This window comes from Periplaneta americana, chromosome 2 (genome assembly GCF_040183065.1).
Source record: "Periplaneta americana isolate PAMFEO1 chromosome 2, P.americana_PAMFEO1_priV1, whole genome shotgun sequence".
Lineage (NCBI taxonomy): Eukaryota > Metazoa > Arthropoda > Insecta > Blattodea > Blattidae > Periplaneta > Periplaneta americana.
The window spans coordinates 160792649-160814582 of NC_091118.1; the positions used below are offsets into that span (position 1 = coordinate 160792649).

Sequence of the window (21934 nt, forward strand, 5' to 3'; positions counted from 1 at the left end):
TTAATGTATTTGGTTCTCAACTGGAATCTATATTTGTTATGTGCAAAATGTAAATACTTGTAGACAATTTAGTAATAAACATTTAGTACTTATTTTCAAATCTGTGTAATTGATTTAACATTTCCTTCCTTCCTTCCCTCCCACCCCGACAGCAGGTACTTTAATTTTTATTATTGATTCAAGCAGCAAATATTTGTGAGACACGTGCTCCTTTGTAAAATGGGGCGAACAACTATAATTGCTCATGAAAGAGCCCAGGAGTATTCCATTCATGGACTCTATGCTTCAGATGCTAAGACAGTTTTTTTTTTTGTAAATTTTGCAGTTGCCACGTTGGAGAATAAAGTGTTTTCAGAATGTTGTTTGAAAGTATTGTGGACACCAACAAACAATGTTGACAGTGAACGTGTTTATCATAGTATGGTGCTATTGTTTCAGACAGACGATGTAATTTGAAGGAGGAAAACGCTGAACTGTTCACGATGTTATCTTTTAAGAAATGAAAGGTAGAATGCACGAAGTTTCCTTTGGAAAAAAATAGATGCTAATTTGAAAGAAAAGTAGATTTTAATATGGAAAAAAGTAGATGCTAATTTCAGAAAACAGATGCTAATTTTGATGAAAATAGATACTAAAAATTCAGGTCCCTACTGATAGGCCTTGCCCTTCCATGGGTGTTACCAAGGCTATCTCTAGTAAAGGCTGCGGCATGCGAAAATTGGCAACGTCGGAGCGACGTGCTACAGTCGGTCACTCGCGCCATTTATTGCAAGGAAGTTATCTGTGATGCTTGTCATTAGAATGTTAAATTAGCGGTTTTAAGTAGGAGATTATATTTGTGTCGTATGTGAAAATGCCTAGTTCTTGTGTGGTACCCGGGTGTAAAAGCAATTATGCCTCGTCAATTAAAACGGAGGGCTATGTTCGATCATTTAAATTTCCTAAACAAATTGCACTTAGAGAAGAAGGGATTCGTGCTATTCCACGTGCCAATTGGAAACCAAATGACGCCTCATTGTGTGCATAAAACATTTTCGTGATTCCGACTTAATTGTTGTTGAAAAATATGTTGATAAGGATGGAAAACAATGTGAACGTGTACTTGGAACTCCCATTTTAAGTGAAAGTGGAGTTCCAAAACTGTTTCCTGGCTTGCCTTCTTACCTCAGCATTAACAAGAGTGTGAAAAGAAAATCTTCGGAGGAAAGAAGAAAGGAAGTGGAGAAGCGACTGAAGACTGCAGAAGAAGACGAGAAAAGACGAATTGAAGAGGAAAATAAAGTTACTTTCTATGGAAACTTTTTATTAAATGTGCGTTCGAAGGTTCTGTCTTATTCGCAAGACTGGGATGTACATACAACTGACAGTGTTTGTATCTTATATCAATTAGATTTTACAACTATTCCCAAGGTTGGTAGTAGTATTAGAATAAATAAGGATCTTACTACTGAGGTTCATGTCAATGATGGAATAATGCCTAATGCAAGTGTACTTACTGACAACAAACTTATTTTTAGGAACTCAGTTCTGAGTGAATGGAGCCAGTTACAGGCGTCGTTTAAATACTGTGACAATTTTCATGATGTCATTAATAATGATAAGAGTTTTGTAATTAACTTGATAGATAAGTTATTTGAAAAGTTAAAGTCTGTGTTAGAAAACGGTGTGGATGAGAGTTCTGATAAGGCATTTAAAAAGCTCAGTCTACTCCATGATCAGTTTTTAATAACATTTTTTAAAAAGCCAAAGTACAATGTCACAACAATCCTGAATGCATTTTTAATTTATATGCAATCTGTAAAATGCTACCAAGTTATTAGGTTAAATAATATCTTGACACTGCCTCATCCAAGAGTTTTACAAAAATTATCTGCAGTCTTCTCTATATCTCCTAATACGGAAGTAGAAACCAATAATTTCCTGAAAAATATGGTTGAGGGATTGTCTGAAACTGAAAGAATCGTAAATTTGCAGGTAGATGAGATTCATGTGAAACAAAGTTTAGACTTCAAGAATGGAAGTATATTTGGCGTTGCAACGAATGATACGGAAAAAATTGCTAAGACAGTGGTTTGTTTCTTAGTTAGTTCTGCATTCGGTAGCTTTAAGGAAGTTGTGAGACTAATTCCAGTAAAACAATTAAAGGGATCTGAACTAGCAGCATTTACAAAAAGTGTAATACAACAGATTCATTTACGTGGTTTGAACGTTCTGTCTGTTATTAGCGATAATAATAGAGTTAACAGAGTCATGTTTAATGAGTTAACAAAAGGCTCAGATTCTAAGTATTATTTCCAAGTTGAAGGCAATCCCTTTAAAACATTTGTACTTTACGACAGTGTACATGTTTTTAAGAAAATAAGAAACAATTGGATTAACCTAAAAAAAAACCCTTCTAAGATATTTTACGTCCCTTTTTGGGCCGATCTGGAATCCTGTAGTAACGAAGTTATTGATGTTAATAACAATGATTTCAACAAAACTACTAAGCAAAATTTACGGACATTATAGAGTTGTACAAAAGAGAGTCAAATTTACTAATAAAGGCAGCTCCAAAGTTAAGTCACAAGACTTCGTATCCAAACACTTTTGAGCGTCAGAAAGTGTCTCTTGTAGCTAATGTATTTCATGAAACTACAGTTTCAGCACTTCATAAATACGAATGTACAGGTACACCTTATTTCGTAAAAATCATATTAATGTGGTGGTATATCGTTAACACCAAGCGACCTCTAACTCATATTTTGAAACTCAATGAACTGCAACAACCATTCTCTGACATTCAGTATCAAAGGCTAATTTATTTAACTAATTTCCTCTCCTGGCTTACACGATGGAAAGAGCTTGCTGAAGAAAACTCTCTATCAGGCTGTTTAACATCTGATACTTACAATGCACTGTATAATTGTACCTTTGTTTTAAAAGAAATAATAGTTTATTCTCTTAGCGAGTTTAATGTATCCTATGTCTTACCAGGGAAATTTGAAAGTGATAACTTGGAAATGAGATTTGGACAGTATAGGCAACTTGCTGGAGGTAATTACAATATATCAGTTACTTAAATTATCGAAGCTGAAAAAAAAAAGAATTAAACATGTTCGTGGTCTTCGTTCCACGAGATATGGGGCTGTTACCTTCTCAAAGAACTTCATAGAGCTTAGTGAACGTAATGATAATGATAACAGAGTGTAAAACTATTGCTGTACCACAACATGAAATGTTTCTTGAGATTCTAGAAGAGAATTATCTTGTAAATATTCAGTTTGATGAGTCTGGCTTTTTGTACTTATGTGGTTACGTAAGTTTCAAGCTCGCTGCAAATGTAAATTGTACTTACTGTACTGAGTTTTTAGTTAATAATGATGACTGCCAAGATGAGTATTTCCAAATACTGAACAGGGGTCGGCTTTCGGTGCCATCTGACATAATTTTGTCTATAGGGAAGCATGTAGTGGGGATTGCACAAACTCCTGTATCAGATAAGTATGAAAGCAGGTTTTTGACTGTGTGTGATCAGACAGATGTTGTTCGCCACTTAAGTGAAATTTCAGTCCAGAATGACGTAATAATATCCAATGTAATTCAAGAATCATGCTTCTGCGGCAACGATCGTTTGAAGTTTGTGAAGAAGGCTATAAAAACAATTAGCTATATAGTTCTGAGTAATTATTGTAAGAAAAGAACTCAATCTGTTGAGACACACAACAACAAAAGAAAACTTAATATTCTGTCTTGAATATTTCCCTCCAGGCGTTAGAATATGTTAAAGATTTAATATGTGAATTGTATTTGTTTTGTTTAGGGATTTACCAACCCTTGAGTGCTAATAAAATGCATTGTAAATGATTATGCATGATTGATTTCATTAGGTTAAACATATTCTATAATTAGAACACAATCTGAAGAAAAGCAATATTCAGAATAATATTTCGTTATCATGAAATGTGATGTTTAAATCACTAAAGAGTTCAGCTTCATTCAGTCCATTGAGTTTAGATAAGACTCTCTCTAAGAACAGCACGTCGGCCGACTGCGAAGGCGGCGTTGCCAAGTCTAAGGCCTCAGCCTTTTCTAGAGATAGCCTTGGTGTTACACTAGTAGATTTAGTTCAGTTTTTAGTGACCCTATTAAGCCTACAATTAAAATCTTCTTCAGACAAAAATTTCAAGAAATTATAGAGATGTGAACGATTTACTTTTAGAAATTCACATAACTTTAGTTGTTTAAGAGACAGGGCAAAAAGCAGCAGAAATATTTCATGTTGCTTAGGAATTAGTGAACAAAGTAAGAAGAAATGCTCACAGCATTTGTAATATCACTCACCCTCTGTGCGTGCATGTAATATTGCCGTTTTCTTTTAGCTGTGTAGACGATTGAGCAAGAAGTGTACTAATAATCGTTTTGTGGAAAATATTGATAGTTACTTATTTATCTATATGCCATTATTGCAGATAAATTAATGATATTTGTATATTCAGAATTGGGTACTGCGTGAAGAAGCATGATTAAAAAAAACGTAGGAAGCTAAGTCCCACTGCATTGTAGGAATCTTATCTTGCTTAGTTAATTGAGCTTACTCTGAAGTCAATAAAAAACATGTGTTTAATTTTAAAAAATCTATGACATTGTGCAGCTGCACATTACATTAGGCAGTGAGAGAGTGTCGCAGATTTTTTTCTTTCCATTTAGTTTTAGAATCATGGCATTGAGTTACTTAAAACATGTTCTTTTTAGTTACTGTGTTAAATAAAAAAAAATGTAAAAAATTGCACAAAATTGTAAAAATTGTAGAAAATTACTAAATTGTAAAACTATAAAAATTTGTAAAAATTGTAATTGTAATATTGTAAAATGTTGACTTGTTCCACATCTTAAAGCTTCATTGCTCATGTAAGATCTATGGAATAAAATAAATGAATGAATGAATGAATGAATGAATGAATGAATGAATGAATGAATGAATGAATGAATGAATATATACTGCAATGAGAAAGTGTGTCCCAGTTCAGATGGCACTGTACAGGAGAAAAACGATGAATGTCACATTTCTGTTAAGGGTGAGATAGTGATCTAATTCAATATATTACTGAAAAATTTATTGCTGTTCCTATTGAAAATTAAGGAAAGGATGACTATCTGTGGTGATAATTCTGTGGTGTTTGGTCAAAGCATGATAATTCAAAAACCCTGTTTTGAGATGCAAGCATTTTTTTTTTCACTTTTCCTATAAAAATCATAATTCTAGTTTACATACAAATGTGAATGAAAACGGCATAAGATTAGATGGAGATATTACAGCTATACCAAATAAAAGATACTGGTAACGTTTTTTTATATAGGGCTGTGCTTTCACCTAAAAGGAGGCCATTTTTGTAGTTATCATGTTACACCACAGAATTCTCCTTTTTACCAGTTTTGATGAGAACAATGCTAAATTTTGTTGTAATCTTTTGAATTAAATAATGCTATCATCCTTAACAGAATTTTTACATTCATTGTTTTTCCCATGTACCCTTCAAGTAATAATGAAAGAATTTTTATACACATTTTAAATGTCAGTGAAGTGGTTGTGTTTTACACAATACACAGAAGAGATAACCGCAGAATATTTACAGGTTTAAACTTCATGAATTCAGAGAATCCCGAAAAGAAAATATGGGGGCTGGGGGACAGTAATTTCATTGAAAAGCTTAGAGGAGACAGACACTTGAAGTTCGATGAGAAATAGATAAATTACACAAGAAATACACAGAAACGCAATCTGCAAATGCATCTCAAGCACAAGACTAATATTATGAAATGAGGAAGGACAAAGAAGAATGTCAAAGACCGGCAAAACACTGGCTTGAACTATGGACATTTCGGGTGTAGATATTATTCTGAGCAGTAATATCTGGATGGTAATAAGTAGAGCCCGGATGTTAGGCAAAATGCCTTTTTTAAACTGAGTGTAGGGTATGTATGAAAGACCTATTAGAGATAAACACGTGTCCACACATTTGGGGACGATTGGCCCAATTTTCATTTTGCCTTTTTTTGCCTAGTTTAGCTCCCGTTGCCTATTTTAAGGTTAAATGCCCTTTTTAGTCTTTTTACTCGTTATTGGACATTTTCTATATTTTTAATCCATTTAAAATAAACCGCACATAAATTATATAAAAAACAAAAAAGAACGGTTGTACAAATTAAAAATATATACTCACCTCACACAAATATTTGCTGAGAATCTTATTCTCCAGCAATACAGCAATATGTTTCCAAGAATCGTAAACTTTTCTCCCCTACAGATTCCATCTTTTATGTCACTTAACAAAGATGTTTGAACAGTATAACCCTCAGTGCTAAGATCACTTTGAGGTTTACCAGCGAAAGAAAGGGGAGAAGTAAGTATTAAAAGCAAGTCGTCAGGTCTTGTTACTGTTGTCGCTTGCACGCACAAGTCACACATACTTTGAAGTCTCTAATCCCTTCTCACACCCCTCTTTTTGAGATAATACACAGTCGGTTTTTCCCGATCTCTGAAAAAAAGTAGAGACAGTCTTTCTGAAATAAGTTGTTTAAAGTTTGCTCCAATCACTTCAGTAAAGTAGAAAGATCTTTTTCCACCATGAAAAACGTTCTCTCTGACAGGCGGCTCACTATGACAGTTGACAACTTAAAAAAGCATCTTGTTCTGACATGTAACCAAGGAAAATGAGTACCATATGGGATAGTTTATTAAGTATTCGTCTATTTTTTGTCTGTTTCCACGAATAATAAATGCCTATTTCACTGCCTATTTTTACTATTTTAGTGCCTATATTTCTGCCTATTTTAAACAAAATAAATCCCTAAACATCCTGGCTCTACTGATAAGTACGCAGATATTGTGTTTCGCAAATAAAGTGGCCAGGAAGAAGTTGCTTGTTGGGGACAGTAGTATCAGTCCATATTGATGACATACATTCCTTCATCTAACCTTTAACACGATGTCGCATTATGTCATATAGTTAAAATAATCTTGGCTCCCACTTAGTTACGATAGTACCTCTCATTACCACCACAAATATTTCGTAACTCATCATGAGTTTGGCAGAGAGATGATAATTGTCGTAATTGCCAAGTCTGACACTCTCGTATGCTATGGCAATGAGATCTTGACACAAATAGCAGTTACACTTCATTAAAGCAACTTAAAAGTAACAATAGGCTCAGAATACAGGTATAGCGTAATATTGTATCTTCAACGGGTCTGTGTGATGTTTGTAAAGCTAACAAACCGATACCGTATTTAAAAGGTCGCGCCAGGGATTTTGGCAGATGGATTTTCTTAATGTGAACTGGAGATCGAGTTCCTCACTGCTGCAAGATCGGCTGTTATCTCTGTCGCAGTGGAATGGGTAGGACATAAGAGTAAACATGCACGCCCGAGTATTTATGCACTCTGGACAGTCACCTCCAAAAACTAAACAAATATTACAGTAGTCTATATGTGTCTTTGGTATTCCCAAGAAACTTGTTCGATTAATTAAAATATGTCTCAATGAAACTTACAGTAGAGTCCGTATAGGCCAGTTTCTGATGCTTTTCCAATTCACTGCGGGCTAAAGCAAGGAGATGCACTATCATCTTTACTTTTTAACTTCGCTCTAGAATATGCCATTAGGAAAGTTAAGGATAACAGAGAGGGTTTGGAATTGAACTGGTTACATCTACTGCTAGTCTATGCGGATGACGTGAATATGTTAGGAAAAACTCCACAAACGATTAGGGAAAACACGGAAATTTTACTTGAAGCAAATAAAGCGATATGTTTGGTAGTAAATCCCGAAAAGACAAAGTATATGATTATGTCTCGTGACCAGAATATTGTACGAAATGGAAATATAATCTGTTATATATATGGAAATATATATGTATATGTAAATATATTAATCCTTAGTCAATAGATAAGACTGAGTTTTACGAAATACGAACATTAAGGGATGGAAAATGGGAGGCAGTAATGATCAAAATGAAGGGTGCGTCAGAAAGAACGGATGGATTTCAAACTATCGATACGCAACGAGGAGAGAGATATAGTGAGGGGGACCACGAATGTTGGGTCAGCCATAGAATGCAGTTTCAGTTGAGAACATGGTGTTGGTCTGGTGTACAACGTGCTTTCATCGTAGAGACATTTTTGAAAAATGAAGAGTCTGTGATCGCCACTCAGGACTCATTTCGACATCGGATGTCATGCTAGGATTCCAACTCGGAATACAATTTTGCGGTGGGTGGCTTCATTTCGTATCACAGGTTCAACATTAAAGAAGAAATCACCTAGACGAAATTCTATTGCACTGAGATTGTCCGAGGCTACGGTAAGATCTCGCGCCCTGCGACTTCTTTCTTTGGGACCATTTGAAGGCGTAAGTTTGTAAACATCGATCACATACACTGGACGAACTGAAGACAGCGATTCGTGAAGAAATCGTGGCAATTGCACCAGCTATGACTGTGAAAGTGATGGCGAACATCAGAAAACGCCTCGATGCCTGTATTGAAAGCCAAGGACATCATATGGATAATGTTGTTTTCCATAAATAAACTGCATGTATTGGTGAATATGTTGATAACAATAAATTTTTGATTTGATGAATCTTTACAATTTTCTTGCCATGTGAAATCCATCCGTTCTTTCTGACGCACCCTGTAATTATACCGATTTATTTTTTTTTAACCAGCAGACGTGCAGCCTTTAAATTTAAAACAAAGATTCACACGTAAAATTGGGTTAGACTATTCATCTCATCAATTGGTGCAATTTGTGCAGGGAAAATTGGTTTCTCCGATATTTTGTACGATTTCGAATATTTTAAAATGCTTTTTTCTCTGTTCTATTGACAATGTGCGTGTGAAGAAATTATTGCCCTTGTAATATCCATTACAATCCTATTTATTATACTCTTATATAAATCTAACTTCCGCAGCATGCAATTTTACCCAATTAACCAAATTACATTTTGATTATTAAGAAGAATCGTCGCACTACCAGTAGACGATCCCTAGATTATTACTGGACAAGTCTTGTATATTGATCTGGTAAGGGTAGGATTATATATATATATATATATATATATATATATATATATATATATGCGCAATGCAATGCTTTTTCCTTTTAATTAAGAATTAATTTAATTTAGAAAATGTAGGCGACGTATTGTAAAATCATTGCGAACGGAAGTCATTTACATATATTAAAGTTATTCTTTGAATAGGACTGTACCGTGGTGTGTTTCATAATAAGGATAATTGATATGAGCTGCTGTTATGAAAATATGAACGACTCAGAATGTTATCGCATCTCATTCTCGCAGCTTACACAAACAATATTGGCTCGCCTACTGGAAATGTCATCGAGGTCATCTGCCAAAATCGGTGCCTCCGACTATACTGACATAATTTTTCCCTTTTTTGTTCAAAATTCAGAGGCGAAAATCGAGGAGGGGGGAATTACGCGAGAACTGCAAAATATCGAGTATAATCTGAGCATAAATAACATCAAACTATTCATGTACCTACTAATCAAATCAAGTTAACCGACCAGCGTCTTCAGCAGCGTTTCCAATTTGACATAAGGAGGATGGACTAAAGTAGTGCACATACCTGTTTTCTTTATTATTATTATTATTATTATTATTATTATTATTATTATTATTATCATCATCATCATCATCATCATCATCATCACCACCACCACCATTATTACTATTATTGGACCATACTTCGTGTTGTCAATCTTCGCATAATGATAACAGGTCGAGTGTGTGTGCGTGCGTGTGTGTGAATCCAATGCCTGCCCACTTCACTTGTGCGATTCGAGTTCCGCATATTGCGGATAGATGGCAGGACCCATTTAAAAGTGCACATCACTTCAACGGGCCACACTGTGTATGATGTGTATTTTTGTAGAATTATGTTGTGTACTAGAGTGAATGTATAAGATGAGGAAGGGAGAAGGAGAAACCCGGTGCCGCTTGTCGAATAGCACCAATGGGGCCGCCAGGTTTAACGTCCCCGTCCGACGGACGAATCACTATCAACAGTGACATAGTCTATGCCTTCTCTCACACGCTCTGCAGAGATAATAACAATAAAATTAACAACGCTCGCAACTGCAGAGGTTATACCAGCATCGCCGGTGTGCCGGAATTTTGTCCCGCAGTAGTTCTTTTACACACCAGTAAATCTACTGACATGAGCCTATCGCATTTAAACACACTTAAATGCCATCGACATCGGCCGGGATCGAGCCCGCAACCTCGAGCATAGAAGGCCAGCGCTATACCAACTAGCTACCGAGGGCGATGTCTGCAGAGAGATTTGAGATTTAACCCAGGCATACTGGTGCACAATCTAGTGACTAGAAGTTGTGCAACGCCACCTCACCTAGTTCCGAGGTAGAAATTTTACAGGAAAATTTCTGATCTCGCCGGTAATCGAAGTCTGGAAGTAGAACGCTACCACAGAGCTAACTCGGCGGACTACAAAAACGATGATAAATAAATAAATAAATAAATAAATAAATAAATAAATAAATAAATAAATAAATAAATAAGTAAATAATCAATCAATATCTGCTATGGACCAATGGGGGTGGGGGCTTATGTGAGGGCGGCAATGAACCTCCGGGTTCCTTAAAAGTCATTTGTAAGTATTTGCAAAATCCCTTCCATTTCGGTTCAGTTGTTTCATTCACGAAGAACTTGCATCACGATAAAAGCTTGGCGGATTTGGTATAGGTAAAATGACGTCATGGCAGATGCTGCTTGAGCAGGACATGCTTACATAAACTGATGTTCGGTCAGATAGACCGGGCAAGAGGAAACAAAACCTGTTAGAAGGCTCGTGTCTTTCCAAGGATAAGTGAAACTTGACCCAGTGCTGCCATTGTTTTGCACGGCTCTAGTCTGTACTCATTCCACGAACCATATTGTCAAGCGTTTCATCATCACAATCCTTCACTGTTCTAGACCAGGCGGTCCGTTTCAGCACACAAAATTAAATCATAAGTCAGACAACTTATGGATCTTCATATCCTTCTTTTTCCTCCGGGTCGGTAATTCAGAATTTTAAGATTGGAAAGTTGTTATTATAACTAAATTCTTACGCGATACAAAGTGTTACCATTGTTTTATGAAGAAGAAATTAGAAATAAAATTCTTAGAGATGTTAGCGATTGAATCAAAATTTTCTGATTTTTCATTTAAAGAGTTCCTACTAAATTATCGCTATCCGAGAAAGGTGCTACTGTTTCATGTAACATGTTGTTCAGTCAGACAGGTCTGAACCTCATAAGTGGTACCAACAAGGCACCACTTATGAGACAACTAGACCAAGAGATAATGGGTTAGGGTGCCAGTTCGTTTCCCCTTCACCGATTAGCTACATGTTCCACTAATCAGACTTCAGATGTATACAAACAATAATTGAATAGCCGCCCAGAACAAGGTTGTAACCAGCAAATACGAAATTAAAAACAAATGGGGAAGATCACATTGTAACTTACTGTACAGTAATGGCAAAAAACCGGACCGACCCTTGTAGCTGATTTTAGAGCCTTGTTCACAGTGACAGCCGATAGACTGGTAACTAAGACTTTCGTGGTTCGAATCCTGCCTGGGAAGGAAACATTTTTTGTTCCTTATTCAAATTTATTCCCAATACTTTTCGATTACTGGTAAAATTCATGTTCTGGTAATAATAAGTTAATTAAGTAGTGAAATATCGCTACAATAGAAAAGTATTGGGAATAAATTTGAATAAGGAACAAAAAAAAAAAGTTTCCTTCCCAGACAGGATTCGAACCGTGAAAGTCTTAGTTACCAGTCTATCGTGCTCTGGAGTGAACAAGGGTCTGAAATCAGCTACAAGGTTCGGTCCGGTTTTTTTTGCCACTACTGTACATATCGACAAGAACCGCAATCAGAGGCAATGTAATATGAACGACGTAAAATAAAGTGTATATATACACACATACATATACTTTATATATATATATATATATATATATATATATATATATATATATATCGTACCAAGTAAGCTTTTTGTGTACCTGTGGTGTAACGAGAATGATCGCCCTCGGGCTTGTCTAGTGGCCACGAAGGGAAGAATCATACTAAAGACTACTTTCCAGATAAACTGAACAGAAAGAAGCAATATCAACACTTGAGGCCACTTACAATGCCATCTTAATGACGCTAATCTTGCAAGTAATGCAAGATGAGAAGACATTACAAAAGACGAATATCTATGAGTGTCAGAGGTCTCCATTTATCTGGTCAGGAACAGAAGCTAGACAATATGCTCTGCTATTCTATTGTTCTACAGAGTTTCCGGAAGAACAAACTGAAGAATCCTGTGGGTTTTTCTACAGAGCCCAGCTTTTTGTTGTAAGATCACTGTTCCATGAAAAATTCCGGGCGGGCACGAGAAAGTTGTCCAAGGACACACACCATTGTGAATATTCCAGTTGTTTACAGAACTGGTTTGTAATTATCAGATCATATTAGAGCACCGAACAGTCTGAGCGTCAGCTTCATATGAAAGAGATTCGAGTTCAAATCTCGAGCGTTTATAATAGGCTATAATTTATGAACAAAGATGATTTTGGAGAGAATTTCTCATGGCATTGCCGATTTCTCTACCATCAATCAACATTTCGTTGATAATTTGCAGTTACAATCACATTTATCACTAGAGAGCGGAATTTTAGGCCCTAAAAAGTGGCATTTTAGGCGCCTAAAATAGGCTCTTAAACTCCTTTATTTAGGCTCTATAAAATAAAAAATAGGCTTTTTTTGTTAAAGAATGTCACTAATATAAGAGTGTTTTTCATTCACCAATCACATTTCCATAGTTTGCTTTACAGTAGATGATCAGCACCTATTTATTGTGTCGCTCACTGCTCTACTTACAAATGGTGAGAAAAAAGGAAGGGGTTGTTATCTGTCTTGGAATGTAAGAGAATGTCTATTCGAGTACAACCCAGCGAGTTTGTGTTAAATTACTGACAGACAGAGGAAGATATAATACTTAATAATAATAATAATAATAATAATAATAATAATAATAATAATAATAATAATAATAATTTGTCGCGCAGGAGTTCTTTCACATGCCAGTAAATCTACTAACATGAGCCTGTCGCATTTAAGCACACTTAAATGCCATTGACCTGGGCCGGGATCGAACTCGCAACCTCGAGCACAGAAGACCAGCGCTATACCGACTACACCACCCAGGCCGACTGAAAGTTGGAATTTTAGGATTGAAATATTGCAAGAATGAGAAGGGGTGGCCCGGAGGTACTTCTCTATTGTGTTGTTCACTGCTAGGAAGAAGTTGTTATCTGTCTTGGAATGTGAACGGTACAGGATGTTAAGAAAAACAGTAAACAGTTACGAAAAAGATGCAAACATTTAAAATCTTAAAAATAGGCACTAACGTCGAAATAGACATTTTTAGGCACTATAAAACCCCTTTATTTATACCTATATTTGCATGAAAAATGTAATTATTAAATCTCAAGCATGTATGTATCAAGGACAAAAATAGACTTTTGCCTAAATTTCGCTCTATTTATCACCATCATCGTTTTATCCACCATCCTTTTGGTGGATCTGTGCAAGAGAGTTGGCTTCACTTGGCCTTTCGAGAACCGGATCTGTGACGGATCTATCCTCTTAGACTTGTTTTGGCTCACTGTGCGGGCTATTTATGCGTTTATTGTTCAAGTCCGACAGGTTGCTGAGTAGCATTCGTGAATCTTATGACAGCAGGTGGTCATCTTGCCTCAGCTCTCACAGAGCCAGGTCGTCCCATACTCGGACTCGAAGTCCTGGAATCCGTTTTATCCCCAAGACTTCTCTCCAGCCTATTTGTAACTATTGCAAATGATAGATGAAATGAGGGAAGGATGAAGAGTATCGGTGCAATGATAGAGAGAAACGGAAATACCCTGCAAAACCCTCTGTAAAGTCTGCTTCGTCCACCATAAATTCCATCACGACCTAGCCAGGGTCCGAACCCGGTCCGTACCCGGTCCGTCTGAATAAAAGATCAGAACTCTATAGCTTGAGCCACAAACACGGTCAAAGATTCGGGTCCAATCTCACGTCGTTAGAGCAACATTTATGAACAAATATGATGCTCGACAGAATTTCTCACAGCGTTGCCAATTTCTTTACCATAATTATACAATATTGTTTAATAGCATGCAGCTACAGTCACATTTATCACACATATTCACAACAGATCTGTATATGAAATGTTGCATTCATCTACACATAGGCTATGTGATTTTTTTAATGTCGGGCACAGAAGTTGAAACTCCAAGAAAAATTAAATGTTCATAACATTTTTTTTACTAATGAACTACAGACCACGAAAAACCTAACGCATCATTTCTTTATCTATCAGTTAATGAAAATTATCGGTTTATCCTATTAAGTGTTATCACATATCGCACCAGCGTTAAAAATATATCGAAAGGTTGGCAACGCTGATAAGTATAGAGCTCTATCAGTTTCAAACCAGTAAACAGTTCTGATAATGTTTCAGGAGACTAAATCTTATAAACAAAGTGTATTTCCATCTTCCGTTGAGTGTTTTGCCTTAGCTTTATTTTAAACTTCTTTTTAGGTAAATGATTATCTTCATGTGAGGCCGAGATCGACGTTCACTAAAAATATAAATCATTTTTAAATAAAAAAAAAATGAAAACAATTTAGACACATTTTTCAACATAAAAAAATTTGAAGAAGAAAAATGCGCACATGTATTTTGGTAAAATTTTCAAGCAGATACAATGAAATTTGTAAAAATTACAAAAACTAAGTAGCTCGTCACCTTAAATCAAATGTTATAAAACTATGGTACAGGGTGGCCTACAAGCGTAGATTATACCAGTTATATTATATTATACATTATTGTACATCTCTGTACAATTCTCTGACTGAGGACCAGTACCAGTAAAGCGGGGAAGCATTTCGTTAAAAGATACCTCTGAACAAATTTTGTTCTATTGAATCTGGTGACCATTATAGACTTGCTTCAGTCAGCTGTAAGTTATTTGTAAATTTATCAGTCTGATTTGACTCATGTCACTCCATTTTTGTGAAGTTCGACAAGTTACCGAAAAATGTAGGCAGAACCAACACACACCAGTCACACGAATGGAGAAGTCTGACTATGAAAGTGTGTGTGTGAGACGTCGAATCTAATATAATCTGCGCTTGTGTTATTCCAAAGAATGTTTCAATTAGAAGACGTCACCTGTCTTTATGATAAATGAAAAAAAAAAATGGTATGACAGTGTAGTTATAAATTAAAATAATGCGGTGACAAGAGGCCGTCCCTTCATCCATCTACCCACAAGCAAACATTCTCATGGGGCAAATAAAAAAGTTATTTCTTTTCTTTCACCATGTTAATAATGTGAAAGTGCTTATACAAATTTTGGCTACTCGAGTGCAATTACAAGGGTGTAAAAATACATTTTCCTGGGCCGTTTACAGAAACAAAACACAAGTTCATTGGAAAAACTTATTGGAACAGACACTCTAACTACTGAGTTATTTTTCAACATATATCCCACCGGAATTGAGATATTTATCATACCATGGGATCGACAGAGAAATGCAGACGGCTGTCACACACTGGTTCCGATCCCAGGCAGCAGACTTCTATGACCCAGGGATACAAAAGTTGATCTCACGGTATGACAAATGTCTCAATTCCGCTGGGAATATGTTGAAAAATAGCTCAAAAATTGCTGTATCTGTTCCAATAAATATTTCAATTAAATTGTGTTTTCTTTCTGTAAACTGCTCCAGGCAAACTTACTTTCTGGACGGCCCTTGTAATTGCGCTCGAGTGGCCAAAATTTGTATAAGCACTTGTTTTGGCATTATTAACATGGTGGAAGAAAAATGATTAACTTTTTTATCTGCCACCATGAGAATGTTTGCTTGTCAGTAGTACGGACTGATAAATTTACAACTAAAAGTAGAAATAATTATGTAAGTTAGTATGTAAAAAGTTCTCAGGCAAAAGTAACTCACCCATCTCATTTATCAGTTTACTATACAGTACATGAGGAAAATCATATGATTCTTGAAATGGAGCGCCATTTTATGTTTTTGATTTCAAGTAGAGCTTTTTTGTAGATTATTTAACGATCTGTATCAAATACTAATTAGGTTATTTAACGTCAATGTAAGTGGTGATAGAGAAATGGCATTTGGTGTGATAAGACCGAGAATTCGTCATTAGATTACCTGATATTCACCTTACAGTTCGGAAAAAAACTCAGAAAAAAAAAAACAAACTAGGTAATCGAATCCATGCCCGAGCGCAGGTCCTGATCATAAGGGAAAAGCTCTATCAACTGAGCTACGCCGTTGGTTGATTTCAAATAGAATTATAAATAGCTCGTGGTATCCCTTCTTCCGAAAATGGAAAGGCAGCTCAAAATATAATTGTCAGTCAGCTGCTCCGGGAAATTTCAGCATAAGCTAGATAGTATTTCATACTCAATCTGTGTTTCCTTGTCTGTCCCGTGTTTGGAATTCGCTATTCATTGATTTCCGAACACCTGCTTTAGGTCGTCTGCCCACATGGAAAACCGTCTTCCTACAATTCTTTGGCCGATCCTTCGATCCTACGATGCCAGTGGGTGCGCCCACTTGTTATAGTCCCGTACATACAAGTAGTACCTCGTGTCTCGCCCACTCCCACTTCAGGTTTCTAGCTGCGATCAATTACGTCTTGAATCTTCATTCTGGTTTCCTAGTCGACCGTTCGTTACCATTAATTGTTACTAAAACTACTGTATTTTAATGATTCATACTTACTGGCTATGAACGAAATTCATCCAATAGTTTAGGAGAAATTCCCATAGACAGAGAAAGAAATTGACGAAATGCACACTCAAAACCAATTTTCAGGTAGGTATAATAATTTAATAGACCACCTCTGTGGTGTAGGGGTCAGCATGCTGGTCTCTTACGCAGAGGGGCCGGGTTCGATTCCCGGTCGGGTTGAATTTCCTGGTTGAGGTTTTTCAGGGTTTTTCCTCAACCGTAAGGCAAATGCCAGGAAATTCGGGCCACAACATCCCTGAAAATCACCGGCCTCATTCATCACCGAAATCATATTGACAACAAATCAGTCATACATATACAGTAGCCATCTAGTTCACAACAATAGAACCAGTCTCAACAATAATACACAGGCCTTCGGATTTCAACCAAAGATTAACTCGCGATATGACCAAAGATGTTAAAGCGAGTATAAATAACAGCGAGGGAAAAAAAAAATTTAATAATTTATTTATTTAATCTGGCAGAGCTAAGGCCGTAGGACTTCTCTTCCTCCCAGCCAGACTCTAATTCTAATTGAATACAATTGGTTACATAGTTATTACATTAATATCTAGGCCATAAAATAACATGAAAGTCAATAATGAAAGTTGGATAAGTAATGTTAGTGTGACAATAATAAACATTGGTAAGAAATCGTGATAATAATAATAATAATAATAATAATAATAATAATAATAATAATAATAATAATAATAATAATAATGAGAGTCCACACCTGTGGAGTAACGGTTAGCGCTTCTGGCCGCGAAACCAGGTTGCCCGGGTTCGATTCCCGGTCGGGGCAAGTTGCCTGGTTGAGGTTTTTTCCGGGGTTTTCCTCAACCCAATATGAGTAAATGCTGGGTAACTTTCGGAATCATTTCACCGGCATTATCACCATCTCATTCGGACGCTAAATAACCAAAGATGTTGATAAAGCGTCGTAAAATAACCTACTATAATAATAATAATAATAATAATAATAATAATAATAATAATAATAATAATAATAATAATAATAATAATAACAATAATAATAATGAGATAATTTAAATATTTATTCAGTGATATATATATATATATATATATATATATATATATATATACTGAGAAACCTGAAAGAGCTATTAGTCTATTGTTAACAAGAATTGTTAGAAAAGATTTCGTTAGTCTATTCTTAAATTGGTTTGATGTTTGACAGTCCCTGACATTACTCGGTAGGGAATTCCAAAGCCGAGGAACAGCCACAGTGAAAGAAGATGAATATTAGGATGTTCGGTGGGAGGGAATGGATAATATTGAGGAGTGTTGTGATCGTGTGTCTAGGTTATGATGGGTGGATACATTTTGAAAACGAGACGCAAGATAGACAGGAGTGGAGAAATGCAATATGTGAAAGAGAAGGGAAAGACAGTGGACAGGTATGTATCAGGGCTTCTGAAAACTTACATTTCCACGAAAATCTCGATATCGTTTTTTTTTACATCCACAACTTTTTATCTTTTACACTCAAAATAATGAGAAAGTAAGAAGAAAGTGGAAATTCCATTTCGTAATAAGCCTACTGTTGTACATTTAGCAAGTAGGCCCTAAGTAACAGGATTTCATATAGCCATTGACACGTTTCAAAATCTCAACGATTTTATGTAGCAATTTTTGTAGTTGACAAAATATTGGGTACTAGAAGCGACTTCATTATACGAACAGCTATTATTATTATTGTTATCCAAATATTGAAACCCTATTTTACCTTTGGTATATTAGGGTTGTAGTTTGTTACATGTGAAATACATTATGTAGAGATAATATACAATTTTAAAGAAGTAGTAGTAGGCATGAGTCATAGTTACAATACAAATACACTAATTAATAGACAGTAAACAATACTAAATACGTTATGCAATAATATTACATTCAGTTAAAACAAAATTAAATAAAATGAGAAATTATAATCGAAAGTGTAGAGAGATTGCAAGAATATTACATAAATTTGCGATTTTATACATAATTTTAAGCAATAGTAAAGAGATAATGCACAAAATTGGCTTAATTACAAATTAAACACCTATTATATAGGTGGTTTGCGATAGTAAAGAAATAAAAATAAAATTACTTACGGTTACAAACTATATACCTGTCATCAAATACTGAACAATAGTAAAATCTATAATACAAATATAGTTATTGTTGTTATTACTATTATTATGTCCCAAAGAGAGACACCTTGTTTTAGATAGTGCATTAGGATTCATATCATCATTAATTTACATACAATTAATAGCTACAGTCTTGCGTGGATGTGATGTATAAACTCTGTGAATTGTTTATAACATTTTTTCCTAAGTAAATGGTAAAGGGGTGTGCAGCAATTTAAATTGCAGTCCGAGATATGATATAGCTATTGAATGTGAATTTATGCAAATAAAAATAAAACTGTCCTTTTTTGCGTAATGCGTAAAACTAAAGTTAGTTTTTATTCATGTATGTCATGTATTTTTATATATACAGAGTGGAAGTGGTATAATTCTGCAGACTGACGGGGAAATTAGAATACATTAAAGTAAATAAAGAACCTATTATACATTTTGTTGTTAGGTACATGATTAATTAGAAAATTATGTTATAATTCTGCAGACTGACGGGGAAATTAGAATACATTAAAGTAAATAAAGAACCTATTATACATTTTGTTGTTAGGTACATGATTAATTAGAAAATTATGTTGAAAGTTCGACGTAATTTGACAACAGCGCATCACCGGCTCACTTATGAATACACACACGAACTCTAAAGGCTGGTTCACAATAAACCGAGAATGGAAACAACAACGAGAACGAGAACGGAAATAATGTTAAATACATGCATTTTAACATTATTTCCGTTCTCGTTCTCGTTGTAGTTTACATTCCCGGTTTATTGTGAACCAGCCTTTAAGGTCTGAACAGCAGCATTCTGTTCGTTATTCACTGCGGTAGAGTTGTCAGATTTCCTAATATCAGGAAATACGATCGTGTTCACCTTTTTATTTAATTTACAAGAAAATCGTCCATTTTATTGAAAAAATGCAAAGGAATAAATCATTTTTCATCAGTTTCTCTATTGATAAGAGTAAAAATCAGAATCTTACGAATAGCATTTATCGAGTAAATCAGTCTTAACATTTAGAGGAATTTTTTTTTCTGAGTAAAGTATTAATTTGAGACTAATATGTTATGAATATTTTTTGTTATACTTCACCTAAGGAATAAGCTGTTAAAATCTTCGCAGTTATATTACTTTCACCCTGTATATAGTTTGAGCATTATAGTACAGGCCCATAAGCTCTTTCACTTGGCACGCTTTCTTCTCGCCACATATCTTTTCTAGAGATGACATCACAGCGGACTACATAACAGTCTTCTTCACAACTGAAGAGTCCACTGCAAGAATGATGGATGTCACTTTCTTGTCGAAAATGAACCAAGATTATCAATGCATAGCTTAAGACATATAGAATGTACATAGAGAGTTATATGGCATTAACACTGACAGTCATTGTCCAGTAATGATTGGAAAATCACAGTTAAGCTTTGAGCGCTAAGCATTTCAAACTTTCAATTGCTTCTCCTGAAAAAATGTATTCCAAATGACAGCCATCATTCTTGCAGTGGACTCTTCAATTGCTACAAAACTTCCTAAACCATAGAACCAACTAAAATCTGAATACGAGGTAGAAAGCTCGTGTTTACTTACGTATTTCATTAGTTATATTTAAAGGTCCAACTCTTGTACGTTGTGCTTGAGAAGCGATTAAAAGGGGAAGTAAGTGAAAATCGTTACATATTTGCATTTATTCTGTAACAATACTTTGTAAATTATTAATTATGGAATAAATAAATTATGTAGGTATAAAGTTCATTATTTATTTTTCAATTTATATTTAAATATTTAAATTTGTGTTGTCTATCTTTATTGACTTAACTTGGTTATGTTTCGATGTCATCACAAAAAGCTAAGATTATCGCTAAAAGTGTGTCGTCATTCAGAAGTATCTTGTAGATTCGATTTTTCATACAGTTATAGAGAGAAAAAAAAACGAGATTTGGAAAGCGTGGTGGCCAAGCAGTAGGTCCTCCTCTTCAGATCAATCTTTTAGAAAAACCTTGATCCAGGCGCGACACTTTTAAGAAAATTTAACGTCGTACTGAAGCGTCGCTGGATGAGTTCATTAGCAAATCATATTCTTTTGCACCTCTTATCAATGCCTTGAATTTGCAATAAGTTCACTCGAACACACTGTATAAAGAAGTCCAAATTATGAGTTTAGAATGTGTCGACAGAGCATTAAATCTCTTGGAGAAGAAAGAAAAGAAGTTGGAGAAGGAGGAAGAAAGGAGGAGCGGGGGAACAACAAACGTTTCCTTGGCTGCGGGGTATAGTATTAAGGCCATGCCATTATTAGAACTTACTTGTGAGTGAAAGGCATACATGAGAAGCAAATTCTGAAAGAGTCACGCTTCACTGAGCTTCATTGCCATATAAATCCTAATCTGGAGACGTAACCGAGACACACGTCTTTGTAACCGTATCATATTATACGTTTGTAATACTTCTGTTACTGCAGGGAGGACGTGTAACAATGTTGCTGTATTTTTCATAATTCGGTACTCCACATTCTGAAGGTTAATAATAACGACTCTTACCTCCTTATTACGTCATTCGTACACTGAAGGCCATTAGAACTAGATATAAAATGTTAATCTCTGTGTGGGAAATCTGGTTGAATCACATGAAACAACTAGTTCGTTCTTCAAAGCGAATAAAATATAGAGAATCTCATTCAACAAGTTCTTGGATTTTGTTACAATAATCACATTTGTATCTCTTCAGTCTTAAGATATTATTCTTCTCCGATTCTCCCGTGCCGTCATGTACACAATATTATGGCAACATATTCAACAGTACAAGACATTCAAAACTATAGGTACATTAATGGGATGCTGCCTGACGTTTGGATGTTTTTGCATCATGATTGTGATCAGGAGGCAGTAGTTCAAATACTA

General features: G+C 35.4%; 1 long non-coding RNA gene across 1 annotated transcript in view; it reads right to left on the reverse strand.

The window, feature by feature from the left end:
* Nucleotides 1-21934, reverse strand: part of LOC138694723 (uncharacterized) — a 70132-nt gene that overhangs the window by 3820 nt on the left and 44378 nt on the right. The gene's annotated exons all lie outside the window — the stretch shown is intronic.